Raw genomic sequence first — 19,132 nt, 5'->3', positions numbered from 1 at the left:
TATTTGAATAGAACATGTGGCAACGATTAGATAATTCTTTAAATGATGTAAATTTTGTGCATTCTGAGTTATAATATGAACGAAATATAATACTGTTAAGTGAACCTAGTGCCAGAATGTCGCTATGGTAAACAAATAGAGTGAATTTTAAGGAATACATTTATTCTATTGTGGTTTATGCGCTGTCGGCGAAGTAGATTTGATTCAATCCAATACGTTTAAATGAAATGCAAGAAAAATGCGTATAATTTAATATTCCGTACAAGGAAGTCATGTTTTGTACACATCAGGTTTTTTTCTTTTTTAATAACGTCTTATAAGGCTTGGTGTTTCTGTGACTATTTTGAGTGTATATTTGGTAATATGAGATTATTACTTTAGGTTTTAATCTGTGCTTGTTTTTTTATGCATTTCTTTCTTTTTTATTTATTTATCGGAGTATTGTTTTGTCCTGATTTTGCCTGCGGTTTCTTATTTCATATTAACTTGACAGTTTCATTGATCCACCATATCCTTTCAGCACTCAAAATCTGCGTGAACTCTGTTTTTTTTTTTTTTTTGTCAAGACGTTAATATCTTCCGTATTGACTGCCTACCTGCTGTGGACACTTTCTACTTCGTCGCGATATATTCGAAAGGTGATAAATACATAAACCAATTCCTTTTAACATATTACTATTAAGATTTTACCAATAGTTTATCGAAATATATTTTCCCTTCCATCACCCCGTTAAAAACCCTTCCTTCCTTAAATTTTCTGTCAACCCTTCTTTCCCTATCACATAATCCCCCTTAGATCTGGGAATAGTGAAAGTAAAGTTAATGCTATATTACCGGCAAAGACGAGTTATATGAATGTTTTACCTTTAATTTGGTTTCTGGCAAATTCTGGTAATGAAACCAGTTAATTGGTACTGTTTTGTTATAGGAACCAGAGTCGTCGCCAACTGTTTCGGTTAATTCGCCAAGATATTGGTTTGTATGAAGTCGCCAATGCTTAAAGTCGTTAAAATGTTTACTTTTTTAAAAAATGAAAGAAATTTTTTTTTGAAAATTGGCAACGAGTAGAAAAATCCTAAAGATGTAATAGGCCCCTTGCGTTTTTATTATTATCATATTTGTCATGGAAATGAAAATTTGGGACTAAAGTAACGAGGATTTATCTTCTATACAATTTTGTCAGGTACGAGGAAATTATTCACTCTTAAAGAAAATGCGAGAAAATTTATAAAACGAAGCTCTGTTTGAACTCGAAAGAAGCATCGAAATAAAATTATGAAGATATGACCTGCCTGGGGAGGGAAATCTAAAAGTTGGTTCGAAGGATCGAGAACAGTTTTTTTAACGGAAATTCATTTCATTTACGCATGATGTTTAGAAATGACTTTCCATGAATTTGGTCAGTAACAACTTGATATGAATCACTGCACTGCTGTTTGATTGGAACAGTTACATGAGGAAGCCTGCCGCCATGCATTAATATCTAGACCATCAGTTAAAATAGGTGGCACTGATAACATAACTCAAAACCGAGTATCCTCAGAACGTTGAAATTTTGTATATAGGACTGCTATAATATGCAGTTGTGCACCAACCGTTTTCATTGCAAACGGTCGCACCAAAAGTATATAAATATATATAAATATATCCACTTTGTTACTCGGCTCAGTTATCTCAGTTTCTTTATTCTTATAGGTTTGTAAATTGTGCATTTGCTTTAAAAATGATTGAATTATGCTGTTCTTATCTTCCCGTTAAGGGTTTTACGCCTTTAGTAAACCTGTCTGCAATAGTTTTAGAATTATCAGCAATTTAAAAGTGCAATTCTCTTCCGTTTCTCGAAAAGTTTTCGAAAAGTGCAATTATCAACAATTTAAAAGTGCAATGTGCAATTCTCTTCCGTTTCTCGACATTCTGGTCACACGTAACACATCCAACTTCAGTAACCGCAGTACTTCATCGGTTTGCCTTCCACCACACTTTAAATCATGTCATCCGACTAAACAAAAGTTAACTTCATTTTATTCCTATGTTTTCCGTGCTCTTTAAGTTTGCTCCTCCAAACTAGCCCTTGATGAAGAACTAAATTATTTAAAAGCAATAGCTATTGACAGGGGCTTTCCACCCAACATTATTAATCAAGCAGTTAAAAAATTCTCATCTCAACACACTAAAAGGCACACTCTTGTTTTAGGAGATTATAAAAATTCTGTTGTCATTCCCTTCTTTCCATCAATTAGCTATAAAGTTGCACATATTTTGCAGAAATTTAACTTTCGGGTCGTTTATTCTCCCATCAATAAAATTCCGAGTTCCATACTCAAGGACCCCATTCCGGATATGAATTCCTGGGGTATTTATAGGATTCCTTGCCAGTGTGGTTTAATTTACATTGGCCAAACTAAGAGAGCCTTAAATTTCGCGTCAAGGAACATGAGGCATATGTTAGAAAAAAGGAAACACAGAAGTCTTCTGTTGCTCAACATTGTTGGTCCGAAAACCACACTTTCAGTTTTTCTGCTGCCAAAATTATTCAAAAAACATCTTCCATTGGAGAACTGGATTTTCTAGAGGCATTTCACATTCATAAAAATCTTTCTGTTCTGGTTAACGATCCTAATTCCAATCCAAATTTGCATTCGGCCTTTAAAGAAATTATGTTTTAGTTCTGGTTTCACCAACAGATGGCGCCACTTGCTTATTCTTGTCCTGACTTTCTGATCTTATCTAATCATTATTTCCTATCTTGTTCATTTGCGGTTTTGCAGCTGAAGATGGTGGTTCGGTAAAACCATCGAAACTAGTCCTGTGAAAATTTTGTAAATATAACGCTGATTTTTGTTGTTTGACTTCTGAATTAGTATTTATTCGGCGTGTTATTGTGTCTTAATTTAAAAGTTGTTTAAGCCTAATAATTTTTTCCATGACGGCCATTGCTTGTTTACATTTGAAACAACAGAATAGTAGATTTGTTAATCTAGAGAAAGGAAGCTTAGCAATAACAAACATAGCGCCTTCTATTATTATTGCGAATTAAACCATGCTTAATCCATTCTGGAATTTATTCGAGGAAATAAGCGTTTAAGATTTACTTCATAATTTTCAATACAGACATTTTTTTTTTATGTTTTATATTTTGCCGCTTTTTCCTTTTTTTTTTTGTTGTTCTTTGTTTCATTTCTTTTATACATCGTTTTAGATTTATTAATGTATTTGAATAAAACATGTGGCAAACATTAGATAATTCTTAAAATGATATAAATTATGTGCATTCTGAGTTATAATATGAACGAAATATAATACTGTTAAGTGAACCTAGCGCCAGAGTGTCGCTATAGTAAACAAATATAGTGAATGTTAAGAGTGCATTTATTCTAGTGTGGTTTATGCGCTATCGACGAAGTAGATTTAATTCAATCCAGTAGGTGTACATGAAATACAAGAAAAAATGCGTATAATTTAATATTCCATGCAAGGAATCATGGTTCACACATCAGATTTTTCTTATATGTTGGTAAATTGCGCAATTTTTCCTTTAAAAATAATTGAATTATACTGTTCTTATATTTCGGTTAAGGGTTTTGGTATAGTGGTTACGGGAGCGTGATTAAACCATACATTCAGCTTGCAAAACGGCATTCGATTGTTTACATGATATGGTAATAATTTATTCCTTAACACTTAAACGTATGTAGTTGTCATTTGGCAACATACTCATATTTCGTCATGTAAATTAAATCAAAACACAAGTTTTAGCTTACTGCATAGTATAAGCAATTGGATGCATACTGGTTACGTATATAGGTTTGAAATTTTCAGTGTGGTGGCACCACTAAGGGTATAAGTGAGTCGTTGTGCAGTGTGGGGACATGACTTAAGAATTTATGATTCTGTGTTTGTTGTTAGTTTAATGTATTCAAAGTCTTAAAATTGTTTGAACAAGTTTCTAAAGTATGTATTACCACATAAAATTGTTATTATTCATTTGCGTGTTATATTTTTTTTTCTGAAAGTTAATAATATATTTTCAAAAATTGAAGTAAAAACCTTGTTTAGATTTTTGTAGTATTTTCAGTCCAAAAGGAGCTTTCTCCCTGAAGAACTATTGTTTTCGTTTTGCGATTTTGCGTTGAATCACTATAAATGTCCGTTTCACTTTTCAAACTGTTGCCACCCAATGTTAGAGTCCTGCATTATATTTAAAGAAAGTAAATAATGAAAAATCTGCATAAATGTATGTATAGTTTTCGCATTGTGATAAAACAACGGTACATAGAGCCATCGAATTTTGACTAATGTAATCCTCCTACCAATATGAGCATGTACAAGACCAAATTTGAAATTTCGAATTTGTTTTATCATCGATTTCACATTTTGTAAAATTTTACCGAATTTTTGATTATTAAACTCAAGGATTTCAAAGCGAGCAATGGCAATAATCTATGGGGAAAAACAAATCTTTTTTATCTCCAGCGCTCGGAACTGTGTATCGGAAATTCTAAAGATATGGTGATTTTAAAATTATTTTGCGACATTGCTATCGAACTGAATTTTATAGTTTAAGTGCGAAGAACATGATATTTAATAAATAAAGGTAACACACAAAACGTTAAATAAATGACCCTTTGGACGTAATTTAAAATCTGAAACCTTTCAGGTTTTTCCTATTTTATTTGATATCAATTCTGATGTATTTTTGACTTTAAAAATAAAAATTCATGCATTTAAGGATTAAAAGTTAGATTATCCTGGATTTAAAAATTTTTAAATACCTTGTAAAATGTGCACTTTAAAATAAATACAGAGGAAGCGTCAAATTATATTTTACGCACTTGTGAATACTGATATTAAAACGGATACTAAAACGTATCAATATTTACAAATGTATAGATGAGGATGCACTTTAGAATGTTAGAGATATAGTGTTCTTCTCATCTGTCATAAATTTTAACAGCTTTGTGAATTGTTTTCTTGAAGTGTGAAAATCTTTCACTTTTGGTTTTCTTTCCAATTTCATCAATCAACGTTTTGGAAAGCTATATTTCATTTCAATTCAACATGATGTTTTCCCAATACGCCTGTCAATTGATTAAGGTGATTTAATTTCGTTACTCTGTATAGTTCAGTCTCACTGTAGGAAACTTGACATATTAATGCCTCTTCTATTGAGTTGGACATCACGCCTAAGTTTACTGGAAATTATCCAGTCCTGAAACTTATTTGACACAACTACATTTTAATTTTTATTGTTAATTTAATTCCGATAAATTTTCAAATTTATTTTGTTTATCTGTGGAAGAATATAAACAGGCCCGCGCCAAGCCTGATAGGCACCTTCGTGCAAATGTCTAGCGCGCGCCTTTATGTTGTGACAATATTAAAGGGATATTGCTTATGTTTAACATTTAAATGAAGCATTATTAACATAACATAATATGAGAAACCAAAAGAATTACATTTCATCTTTTGTCTAAATATGCAAACATTTTGTGCTTTGTTAAAACCCGCACTCAAACAAATTTATCGAAGAATTATACATACATTTATGTTATAAAAAGCCCCCTAAGCGGTGCAGTGTTAGCGTTGCTGACTGCCGTAATGAAGAACCCGTGTTCGAATCCCGCTGAAGACATAGATGTTTGAAAATGTATAGTGTCCATGCGGCATGGGGGAACCCTAAATATGCAAGGCGAAAGTCCTCTCGAAATGTTGTGGTAGGGGAAGAGCGGTGGGAGACGCTCGGACCCGTCCTCCCAGGGTGCTCTCCCTCAAATTTGGGGGGGGGGCAGAACTGAGCTAAATCGCACTGTCACGTGTAAGGTGCTCGAGGCCGTTGCCATACGCATCGGCATCAAATATTTTCACGTTGAAATAAGACAGAAGAGAACACCAGAGACGAACTCTTGCCCTAGTCATAACTTTCGGTTAAGTCAGACAGCGTGCTAGGAGGATGGGCGCATAGAACTGGCAAGCTCGAGGCTGTCCGAAGACAGTTAAAAGCCCCAACCCTTAAAGGCGAACCTATTGGCCGAATCGACGAGAAGTCTAAGCTGAGTCAACAGGAATACTCAGCAACTCACATTCCAAGTTCCCGTTCTGGTGGGATGGTAAAAACATCTGCCATCAACAGGGCCCAAGCCCCAGACAGCATAACGAAGTCATTTAAACACTGTCATATAGACCGGACTACTAATCTGGCCTGCTAACACTACGTTATGGTATACAGATGTCGGCTTCAGGCGCCCCCATGGGGGAACCAAGGAAGGATATGAATATGCAGTTTTGAGGCTGCAGGCGCCCACTGGAAACCTCAAGCAGTTTAAAGGCTCGCTGAATGCGCCAACTCCATTGATTGGGGTGTTTCGTCCCGGACAACCATGACTATGTCACTATATAGCTCAACTACAACCAACGGAATGGACAAGACAGTACCGTATGGTCCCTGTCGAGCCTGAAACTGCCATCGCCAACAATGATTCCAGTCCTGTGGAAACTGATTTTTTAACACCAGTAGCCGAGACTACCTAGATACACATCCTACTCAATAGCTTCACAGGTTTTAGTTGAGTCGACCACGGGAGGGACGATCAAATAAGACAAAAATTTCCCTGTTCATACAGGCAGCAAGACAAACTGCTCGTTTTAATGTTTGCCCGGCGCTTTTTTGACTAAACTCCGTAGTGCCCCGCACGACCTTGCACCTATCGTCGGCGCGGGCCTGAATATAAAGAAAAAGCTATGACTTTCTTTATCATAAAATAATTATTTCCAAACTTTTATTTATATCTTCAACGGAAATTTAAGTATGTTATATTGTAAAATAGTGTTCACATTAATTAAGTCTCAGTACGATAAAGTGTAAAATACCAGAACTTGTAGAATCTTTAAATGTTTACAGTTGAACAAAACTTACTAAATGTTGTTAGTTGAAACGAGTATTTATTACTTTATCTTATTGCTTTACGATATATTTCTGATGAAGTAATATAGAACTCAATTTCTAATGATTATAACAAACTGTATCAAAGACCCGTTTATGTGCTGCACAGTGATAGATAGAATATGTATTGCGGAGTTATGTATGTAACATATACTTTGGGCAATAGGCCCACCAGCGGCCGAGCGGTAAAGTCGCTGAACACTGGTAGTTCGGCCCGAGGTTTGAATCCCGCGAACGGGCTACCCGTATGGGCGTTTTCATGGTTTTCCCCACGTGTAACAAGTATACGAGCCAGTTTCACTTTGTCCTCCACGAGGGCATACCTCCTTAGGCAGATAGCCCTCGAGGCTTTGCCGTAATCACATACAACTACAAAACTAAATTTTGGGTAATATATATAGTGCGGATAAAAATATATGCTTCGTAGTAAAGCAAGAGAAATCTATAATCGGTAGATATATCCGTCTAATTAATTGAGTAAATCAAAAGATGACCATCTTCGTTGTTGTAGCTAATGCTCACTTGGGTGACCTATAGTCAGCGCAAGCCGACGAAATTCCCCGTAGCAAGGAGCGGAAGTTTACGCGGGCCATTTGCAACAACCTTGAGCACCTTACAAGTGATGGTGCGATTTAGCGCAGTCCCCCCCAGTGTTAATGGAGAACATGCCGAGGTACGGATCAGAGGGTCTCCCACCTCCTCTTCCCTACCACCAACCTTTCGAGAGGACTTTCGGCTCGCCGCATATCTAGAGTGCCCGCATACCACACAGACACTATACATTCGCAAACGTCCCTGCCTTCTCCGGGATTCGAAACTGGGCCCTAAGGTACGGCTGTTAGTGACGCTAACCACTATATCAGTTGGGCGACATCACCATCTTTTACTATTTCAAAACAAGGTGTTACACATCATGACCCTACTACGTAAAAAATAAGATTCTCCATACTGACTTGAATGTGGAAACCATTCCGGCCTTCATTTCCAGAATGAACGAAAATTTCTTTAATAAATCCATCTGCAATAATTCTGCCAATTTTCAGACATCCTAGCATACGAAATCCCAGCCGAAGATAAGACTGCCCATCTCCTAAAATAAGATCACGGACCAATCAGGAGTACCCCTCTTCGAACACACCAGCCTAGCAGCTAACTTCCAGAAGCAAGATGCTTCCCTTTCTTTCCCCCTTTCAGATCTACTGGAGAAAATCGTTGTACGAAATCACAACCGTCTGGCCCAACTTGGGATACATCAAGAAACTGGCAAGAGCAGGCTAAATACAGGGTGTTTGTAAATGAATCTCGGTACATAAACCTTAAAAAATCGTAATTAATACGTGAAATGAAAGAACAACTGAAACAGTTCTGTTTGTTGGTACGCGCATGCTCCAGGAGTAGCAAAATGGCGACTAGTGAACAGAAACCTTTTTGTGTTCTGCAGACTGCAGAGACCGAATCTGTAGTTGTGCAACGTGCGTTCTGGATTAAGTTCAGATGTGATCCGCCAAGTGATAATTAACATCCGTGGATCATATCATCAGTTCAGAAAAAATACCGGCTGCCTTTGCAAAGGGAAGAATATTGGTCGACCGAGGGCTAGCGAAGAGAGTGTTGAGTTCATAAAGGATCGTGTGAGTTAGTTGATCAAGAATTGTGTGAGTTAGTTGATCAAGAATCGTGTGTGTGCCTCCAGTACCAGCTGATCTACCCGACCTAAGAAACAGGATTGACGCAGCTGTTGACACAATTATACCAGAAACACTAATCAACGTTTGCGAAGAACTGGGCTATCGACTTGATGAGTGCCGTGTGACGAAAGGTGCTCACATTGAACACTTGTAAGCTTATAGGTATAATTGTTTGAGTTGCTCTTTCATTACATGTATTAATTATAATTTTAAGTTTTACGTAATAAAGCTAAAACCCGGGATATTCATTTAGTAGCACCCTGTACATCGCCTACTGAAAACCAGTACAAATTCAAAGTACCATTTTTATAGGTGATATATGCTTGGAGGACTTGTTCAACAAAACTAGATTGTATTTAAAAGTATGAGGGGACAAACATGAATTTATCGTTAAGATAAATTGTGACTGGAATTGAAAACTAAATATCTGACGAATTTGGTTTTTTGTGTTTGAAATTTACATTTTCTTTCTTGCGGCTGCGCCGAGCAGAAGCAAGTAAAGTATGGAATCTCGCAGTAGAAACCTTCCGACGATGGTCAAGAGTGTGTATCCTCCCGATATGCCTTATCAACGTGGCCAACAGTCGTGAATCATTCAGTGGTGCGGTGAATTCAAGGGATGGAAACCAGCTGTGGAATGTAACTATGGAATACTAGATTGTAACAGGAATCTAGCACAATATTCCGGATAATTTATTACGCTGCCAAGTACCTGTCTGGCTGAACCGAACTGTCAAGTAGACTCATTTCATGATGTAACAGTCAAGAACATCATCATTTGGTTTTACTAGCGTGTTACAGACTGACATGATGCATTTATCTGTTCATGTTGTATCAGTCATTGTTGTGCCAGACTCATTTCATGTTGTACCAGTCAAGAACATCATCATCATATGGTTTTACTAGAGTGCTATAGTCTGACATGACGCGTTGATCTGCTCATGTTGTGCCGACTCATTTCATGTTGTACCAATCAAGCAATCATCATATGATTCATATGATTCATATGAATCATATGATGATCAAGAACATCATCATATGATTATACTAGCGGGTTATAGTTTGGTATGATGAGTTCATCTTTTCATGTTGTACCAGTCATTGTTTTGCCAGACTCATTTTATGTTGTACCAGTCAAGAACATCATCATATGGTTTTACTAATGTGTCATGGTCTGACATGGTACGTTCATCTGTTTTGTTTAATCTAAGGTGCCCGTTAAATCTAATGCTTTCTAAGTGCTTTTTAAGTGCCCTTTGGTAGGGATCCACGCTTTGTCCTACTGCGTATCACTCTCGCAAACCTTCAAAAATTCAAAACAACTGGTTATGAGCCAAGGTACCCTGTTAACCAAAATTCCCAAGGAGTCCTTCGAGCAGGATATTGCACATTTGTGCTTTTTGGAGGTAAACAAGGTAAGTAAATTACTCTTCCTTCTTGCTTTGGCTTTACTGAAATTACATGTATCTGATGAACATGAACTTGAATATTCAAATTGAGAAATAGTAGCTATGAAATAGAGAGGTTTCAGGTGAAAATGGTTTTAATCCAGTCAGAACTTTGGGAAGTCATGAGTGGGCAGTTAGTCAAGCCAGAAACTTCCGAAAGTAACCGAGCCAAACTGGACAAGTGGGTTTTAAAAGATCAAAAAGCTTTAGCAGTTATTGCTCTAAGCGCGAAATCATCTGCGATAATGCATACTAAAAAATGTTAAATTTCATAAGACGGAGCGCCTAAACTAACTGCACGAAATTCATCAGTCTAAAGGTCCTTAATTTAGCCTCTTAAAACAACTGATCTCGAAAGAGATGAACGCGAACAAAAAAATGCAGGATTACCCAACAACTTTGTTCGAAATTGCAAACAAACACGGAAAAATAGGGTCTGAAATTCCCGAAGAATTCCTAACCAGTTTGCTATTATGTAGCTTAACCGAAGAATTCGAAAGTTTTAGAATGACAATAGAATCGCGTGATAAATTGCCTAAACGTGCTAAATGTTAAGTTGCTAGAAGTATCTAAAAGTCGCCAATTTAAAATACAGGATACGTTAGTAATTGAATATTACACGGCAACGCGAAAAAGAAGTCTAAGAACGCGAAAACCTTCAGGTGTTTATAAAAATTGTAACAAAAATGGCCGCGAAGCGTCAAAATGTAGACTAAAAGCAAAATTCTGTATTGTAGAAATGGGTGCCAATCCGATTGGCGACAAATTTTGTTCAGTTTTGGTGATGAAACCCCATTTCTGCTTACCATAATAGTTTTAACTTGGTTTCAGCTTCCATTGACGACACCTTAGAAATATTATCGTAACTTTGTTTAACATCATATAAATGATGTCTTCATTGTCATTTTTTTTTAAATGTGAATCTTTTGGTTGTTTTTGTGATTGCGTGACAAAACCAAAATAATTTATTTGTGGGTGGGTGTGTATTTTCAAATTTTAAGCGACATTTCGTTTTATTGCTTGTTGCCAGCTTGATATTTAGCGTTATCGTTCTCCGTCATCCAGCAAAGTGGAATATCTGGAAAAAATAATATGCCTTGTTTTTAGAATTGGAGCAAAGCGGTAAGAAAGCTGGGTTTAATCCTAGTATCCGGTGCACACGGGATTTGGCTACTTTTGGCGACTTTATGATGAGCAGTAAAAACGTGACATACGATGAGTAGTAAACGGGTCATTCAAAGAATATACATAGTATATACTATGTATATAGTGTATAGTATATATATATATATATATATATATAGACGTTCTTTGGATCATGTTTGGCGTTGGCGATAATTTTCAAAATCGCGCCAAGGCTGCACCGTATACTAGGATTTTACCGAAAGCTGTTATTGCTTGGTGTATACATTATTTTTCGGTATGTTTCCGTATCCATTCCGGGACTTTTTAGATTGCATCAAAGATTGCTTTTTAGATTGCATGTTCCTACATATTCTCCGACGATGTCGCAATAACGATCTAGGTAAGTTCTATTTTTTTTTAACAAATTGTAAACTGTATCCTTAATATTATCCGAATTTTACTCTTACTTTTCCATCATCTTATACATTATTTTAGTAAAAACGCGTTTTAATGTATTCAACTATGTTGCATGTTATTAATCTTAAAGATATTAAGATTCTTATAACATGTGAAATATCGGTAAGAATGATTTCAAAAGTGACGGTATCTTCTAATTGTAGCTGTTAATATTTTCTTAAGTGATTTTGGTTTTGAGTAGCGGACATCTTGGAACTGTGTCTTCTTGGCGTCAAAAAATAATTGGAAAAAAAAAAAAAAAAAAAAGAGAGAGAGGAAGGGACACCTAAATTTAAACTTTTACCGAGCAAAAATCTTAATCAAGAATCCCCTAAACCAAGTTGTCACCATCGTGAATTCAACACGAGAATTAAAAACACCTAACTGGTACCTTGATTAAGGAGCAACAGCACACATATGCAATGAGAAAAGTAAATTTCCGTCAATAAGTGAAATAAAAGGTTGGAGTTCAGTTGGAAAATAATGAAATTTTAGAAGTCAGAGGGGGAAGGGAAAGTTAAAATTTATGCAAGTGTACATTAAACTTTACAACACATAATACTTAATGATGTACTGTATGTTCCGAGTCTAAAAAGGTAATTAATTTCAGTTAACTTGGTAATGCACCGTAAATGTGCATGCGGAAAAAAAAAAAAAAAAAGAATAGTTTTGTATCTCTCGTTCTACTGGGCGGATTCAAATTGCATTTATCATGTCTCGAAACCGCGACTTATATGATATATATGAAATTTATATATAGCATTATTAGTGATATATATGAAATTTATATATAGCATTGTTCTAATATAATAAAGGTATTTTGACATAAAATCGGACTTTTTCGGAAATAACATGCCAATATTTTTCCATATTTCGTTTCTACCACTCAAATTATGCCCAAATGACAAATTATCCCAAATTATGCCCAAATGACAAGTTTTTATAAAATTAGCTCTCAAAATTTTAGCTCCTCAATGTTAATTGAATTTGATATATATTTTGTAATCTGTGATTTTTTATTAAACGCACTTGATTGTATCTTTCAGAATTCGAAATCCAAATATAATTCACATATTATTTTGATTTGTTTTTAAAATTTGTATTTTTAAATATTTTTTATACCTGCAAAATCATCTTAAAATAGATTTTTTTTTAATCTAGGCACATCTGCAAAAAATTAGGTTTTTTTTTAATTCCCAATTTGGCTAATCTTTAGAATATGGTAACAGGTAGTTTGGCGACATTTTGGTAAGGCGATAAAGGTTACTAGGTAGGACTTTAGCAATAATCTGAGAAGTACACAGTTCGAATCTCAGATTGATTGTTTGATTAGAAATGCGAGATCATGAGACATGTCATGTGACATTTTCCGGAAAATTCCGATCGTGATTTTAGCTAATAAGCACTTAGAAACAATTTCGCTGCTAAAGTGCAGAATCGTCCACTTATTTGTTTGGCGCTTTTCACAAGAGTAAGAAGAATTCGATTTTTGTCAATTTTCTTTGACTTTTTAAGTGAAAATAGGTCGATGTGTACATAGATAAAATCAAGAGTGTGCGCAATGTCATTTTTGTGCAATTCTGAGCCGGGTAACAGAGTAGATATATATATAAATATATTCACATACGTTTGGTGCGACCGATCGCAACCAAAATACGAGGTGCACGTGTACATGTTATTGCAGTCCTATATACAAAATTTCAACGTTCTGAGGCTACTCGTTTTTGAGTTATCGAAATACGTACGTACCTACGTACATACGTTTGTACAGACGCCACGAAAAATTCTCTTCAGAATTCATTTTAAAGCAATTTTCTAATTTTTTTGGAGGAAAAGAGTCTTTTATTCTGTTCTTACGTACAGATATCACGCAAAAACATCGTTAAATTGCATTCGAAAGCGGTGAAAATGGATATTTTCGTTGAAATATGCTGCCTGAAACTTTTCGCGATTACAATACTTCCTTGTTACTTCGTACAAGGAAGTAAAAAGGTAACACACACAAATTTTTTTAAAAAAAAGGCCTTTTTGAGCGTAATATAAATTCTGAAAACTTTCCGACTATTTTTTTCTTTTGTATTTCTATTACGTGAATACGTATATTAATTAGTGGTTTTTTAGAACTTGGATTTATGTTACTATAAGACGGACTTCGTCAAGTTCTTCCTTTAGGTATGTAACCGAACCAACGTGTAGGCGCTAAAATCCTTGAACACTGTTTATTATTCCAAAATATATTCCTAAATATTGGCTAATTAAAACGTACTTACGGCTCACCAGCGGCCGAGCGGTAACGTCGCTGAACACTGGTAGTTCGGTCCGAGGTTCGAATCCCGCGAACGGGCTGGCTGCATGGGCGTTTTCGTGGTTTTCCCCATGTGTAACGTGTATAGGAGCCAGTTTCCCTTAGAAAGTCCTCCACGAAGGCATCCCTCCCTTAAGGCAGATAGCCCTGGAGTGCTTCGCCGTAATCTAACAAAACCAAACCAAACTACAATGTACTTACAGCCAGCGATGATAATACACATTTGAAATGGTTCCTTTCGCTGACAAAAACTGGTGGACCGAGGCCAACATTCTCAATAGATTTCGCATGGATTTACAGAGTGTCCTTGAAGCAGAAGAAATGGCAATACTTTGTGTTATATGTGTTCTTACCGTTGTTGAAGACGTCTCCTTGAGATTTCAAAACATTGTTCTTTACTTTTTTTGTCTAACTGCGCATTCATTCCAGGGTTAAAATTAGCCTAAATTAGGAAGTTATTGCGAATGTAGAAGAGTTCCGTAGCTTGCTATTAGTCTATTGAACCAAACAAAGAAATTAGACTATACTGCCTGAAGGACTTCAGTTATTTCCCTACGCTATGCATTAAACATGAACAAAAACAATTAAGAGATGATACAACACACCTATATTATAACGAAGTGAAGAAGAAAACAATATATTAATTAACCTTGACTGTGAGCACGTTGATTCTTTTCGAGCTTTGCTTCATCCAGTATGTCCTTCAGCATGTTATTTTGCAAATGGAAGTTTTCAATAACATAATGTATTTTTTTCTTTGCGTCACAATACGAAAAAATTTCTTAAACGCTTTTCTATAAATGAAATCAAGCAAGACCTTTCTCTGGTACTATTTGTGTACCATTCTTGTACCACTTGTATTATGATACGTTTATTTCAGTTATTGTAATCTACTTCGCGGTATACCGTATATTCCGGAGTATAACCCGCACTTTTAATACAAAAAAGCTGGTGTATACATAATATGACTTCCTTGTATACTGGAATATTGACTAATCTTTGGAATATGGTAACAGGTAGTTTGGTGACATTTTGGTAAGGCGATAAAGGTTACTAGCTAGGATTTTAGCAGTGTACATGGATAAATACAAGAGTGTGCGCAATGCCATTTTTGTGCAATTCTGGGATGTTTTTTTAAGTGAAAATAGGTTGACGTGTACATGGATGATACCGTGTATGTGCAGTTCTTAAAAACGCGGCAAGCAGTTTGCGATTCTGCACTTTCTCCCAATTTCGCACCTAATCTAAGTCATGATTAAGCATTTTTGTTCCATAAAAGTTCTAGTATAAGAGTAATTCGGCTAGCAGATTGTAAGGGAAAATGTTGAGTTAAAAAAAAAAAAATGCCTTTACTTCGTGAAAACAAAATGGCGTCCAAAACAAAACTAGCAGGTTGCTGTAGCAGGGTTGATCGCCAAATTTTCGCCAAATATGGCCAAGTTACCATAATCTAAAGATTGACCTTGGGAGTTAGTAAGATCTACCTGACAACGGAAGTAAAATTCAGAAACAGTCGTAAATTTTACGGCAATGCCCTTTTAAATACTTTTTGTTTTTTCTGGCGAGCCTCGCAAAGGTGGCTGTACAGTTCAATATCATTATGTGTAACGTTTGTGTATTTCGTTACAAGGTCTTTCAACTTTCTGTCATGTCTTCCGTCTCCGGTATTCAAATGAGTTTTCAGGAAGTACGGGAAATAACTCGGCGTTCGTGACGTAATAGTGTATGGTACTGATGCTTTCTTTAACAGGATAATTGAATGCAATTTTGTTTTTCCGAAACATCCCATCCTAGTGAATCACTGGCCAGTAGTCTCGTGGTTCTTTCTTAGTAGCCTTTTTACATTATTTATTAACGTTTTTTAGGTAGTTTGGGTGAATCTTCGGATTATGGTAACTTGGCGATTTTTTGGCGAAAATTTGGCGAACAACCCTGCTACAGCAACCTGATAGTTTTTTTCTGGACGCCATTTTGTTTTCACGAAGTAAAAGCTTTTTTTTTTTAAACTTAAAATTTTTTTCAAGAATATGCTAGCCGAATTACGCTTGGTACTTTTCCGTTTTGCCGGCGCAAGCGATAAAGTTGCCAATAATGGTACAACCGATGCCAAACGGAATATTCTCGCTGGTAACCTTTTACGCCTCATTTTGAAATCAAGTCGCAGCTTTTCTTATCAGATTGATTGTTTCTTTCAATACTGGCATATAATTACATAGAATTTTTATCAGATAGTTCAGTTTTATGTCAAAGGCTATTTTCGGTAATTAAGTCAATTAGGATGCAATCACAGCGCTTACCCGAAGCTGAAAATATAGAAAAGGTAAAGTCAAGGGTTAAATTCATTAATTCTAATGAGAATGCATTAGCGAAGTAAAGCACTGCAGTTTTACATAATTTCTGAGTAAGCTATTCGTACGAATTGAAATATTTCTTGCATTTAAACTTGTGTTCCAAATTAAGATTTAACTTGAAATTAATGTAGATAATTACTGAGAGCATTAGATTTTTGTAGAGTAGTTTACGTGAGATCTCTTGATGGTCACGTGATATGAACCGGCGAATCAGAATGTTGAACCCTGAAAACATAGTAAATTCTTAAATTGATGTCTTTTTACAAATTTATTGTCTTTATTTATTGGCTTTTTATAAAATTTTAAGCGATATTAAAAAAAAGAATTCTTAGAACTAACATTTTTTTAATATTTTTATGTGTATACTGTATGTTGTCGCCAATAAATTCTGCTTGGCGAGATTTGCGCCGGCGATACGGAAAAGTACCTTACGCTTATACTAGAACTTTTATGGAACAAAAGTGCTTAAACATGACGAAGATTAGGTGCGAAATTGGGAGAAAGTGCAGAATCGTCCACTGCTTGCCGCGTTTTTAAGAATTGCACATACACGTTATCCATGTATACGTCGACCTAGCTTCACTTAAAAAAAAATCCCAGAATTGCACAAAAATGGCATTGCGCACACTCTTGACTTTATCCATGTACATATCGACCCATTTTCACTTAAAAAGTCAAAGAAAATTGACAAAAATCCAATTCTTCTTAATCTTGTAAAAAGCGCCGGTACTATTCGGTTTCGAGGGCCGTAAAAAATCGCCAATCTGTTGTTGATGCCAATGCAGCCAAAAATAATTGCGGCAACCCTAATAATTGCAGCAAGAACGGAAGTATAATAGAAAATAACTATTTAAGATTGATGTTTTAATCTAGATGAAAAGTTAATTTCATATAATACATTTTTATTATTATAATTTATATGAAAAAGGCTAAACGTGACTGAATGGAAGCATAAGAGTAAATAACTATTTCAGATCATTATTATAATTTATATAAAAACATAACTGAATGGATGCCTGCATCGCTATTTCGCTGCCGACTTATCGCTAAAGCATAATTTCATCTCGTTGGTTGTTCAAACGTAATTTTCTATAATGATTGATGCCTTTTCTTTGAAAATATTCACGGTACAGTGCAGAATCGCTCACTTATTTGTTTGCCGCTTTTTCCAATCATAAAAACAATTGGATTTTTGTCAATTTTATTTTACTTTTTAAGTGAAAATAGGTCGATGTGTACATAGATAAAGCCAAGGGTGTGCGCACTGCTATTTTTGTGCAATTCTGGGATTTTTTTTTAAGTGAAAATAGGTCGATATGCACATGGATGCCGAGTATGTGCAATTCTTAAAAACGCTTCAAGCAGTGGGTGATTCTGCACTTTAACCAAAATTCTATTGGCGATTTTTCGTCATGGTCAATTCCCAAATTGTTAAATCCATAGGATATTAAAAAAGGATTTAAAATCAAAAAAGGATTTAAAAATTAAACTAGTATTTCCATGTCGTCTTAAGAAATATAGAACTACATAAACTTACGCAATCTGAAATCAGCGCGTACGCTAGATTTGGCGGGGCGCGTTTGCTAGATTTGGCGCTTTTGCGCATACATTTTCGCTGCAATTTTTTACGGTCCTCAAAACGGAATAGTACCAAAGCGCCAAACATATAAGTGGACGATTCTGCATTTTAGCAGCGAAATTCTTTCTAAGTGCTTATTAGCTTAAATTCTCATTGGAATTGTCCGGAAAATGTCACATGACATGTCTCATAATCTCTCATTTCTCTGAGACAAAAATAATCTGTGATTCGAACTGTGTACTTCTCAGATTATTGCTAAAATCCTGGCTAGTAACCTTTATCGCCTTACCGAAATGTCGCCAAACTACCTGTTACCATATTTTAAACATTAGCGCAGTGCATACATTAAAAAAGGAAATAAAGTAATGCCGATTATCCGGAAGAGGTCTCATTATCAAAGCGTTTGTTTGCTTTGTTTTTGACTGAATTTCGCACAGAGCACAAAGATTATCTGCCTAAGAGAAGGAATGCTTTTGTGTAGGACATTCTGAGAGAAACTGGCTAGTATTTAAAAATCGCGGAAACATGCATGAGCCCTTCGCTTGTGGTTCGCCATGTGCTTATGAATATTATTATAAACCACGGTGACACTGGAAACTCGGCAACTGGTGTACTAAAGAACTTCTGTTTTTTCTGTAGCTTATCCAATCTGATAGATAGTAACATTAAATCATGCCTCTGATATCAAGCCAAGTCCACGAAATTCATAATGGCAAAAGGCCTGTCATTTGCAAGAACCTAAAGAACTTGTTATGAATATTTCGAAAAGCTGATATCTTCATCCAACACTTTTTTTGAAACTTTTGCTTTTAATTCTGAGTTATTTGTAGCTTCGTCAGCGAAGAAGAAAAGGGATCACGGGAGATACTTACAAACGATAACGATTTTTTGATCAAATACGAGTTTCTCTACCAACTGAAGACGTTTATTACAAATTTCTGAAAAAATGTATTAACTTGCTTAACACGTTGAGCGCCACTTGTATGTTTTAGGCAATCCCTTTCAGGCCAAGGGCTTTCCTAGAAAGCGCTGGTATTGTAGGGCCAGTGATTCGCATCGCGGTAGAAAATAGCAACAAGTTGTGAAAAAGAAGACATTCCAAAATACAAGAATATCTAGAAAACGACAACATAAACTCCGAAGAAAACCGGGAAAGGCCTCTGAAGTACGAAAATATTGTAAATTATGTTATGATAAAAATGCAACAGAAGCTGGTAGAGTAATGGCCAGAAAAAAAGAC

The sequence above is a fragment of the Stegodyphus dumicola genome, chromosome 7 (assembly GCF_044657685.1).
Source record: "Stegodyphus dumicola isolate Sdum_Otavi_A_Nest chromosome 7, ASM4465768v1".
Taxonomy (NCBI): Eukaryota; Metazoa; Arthropoda; class Arachnida; order Araneae; family Eresidae; genus Stegodyphus; species Stegodyphus dumicola.
This window is presented reverse-complemented; position numbering follows the sequence as displayed.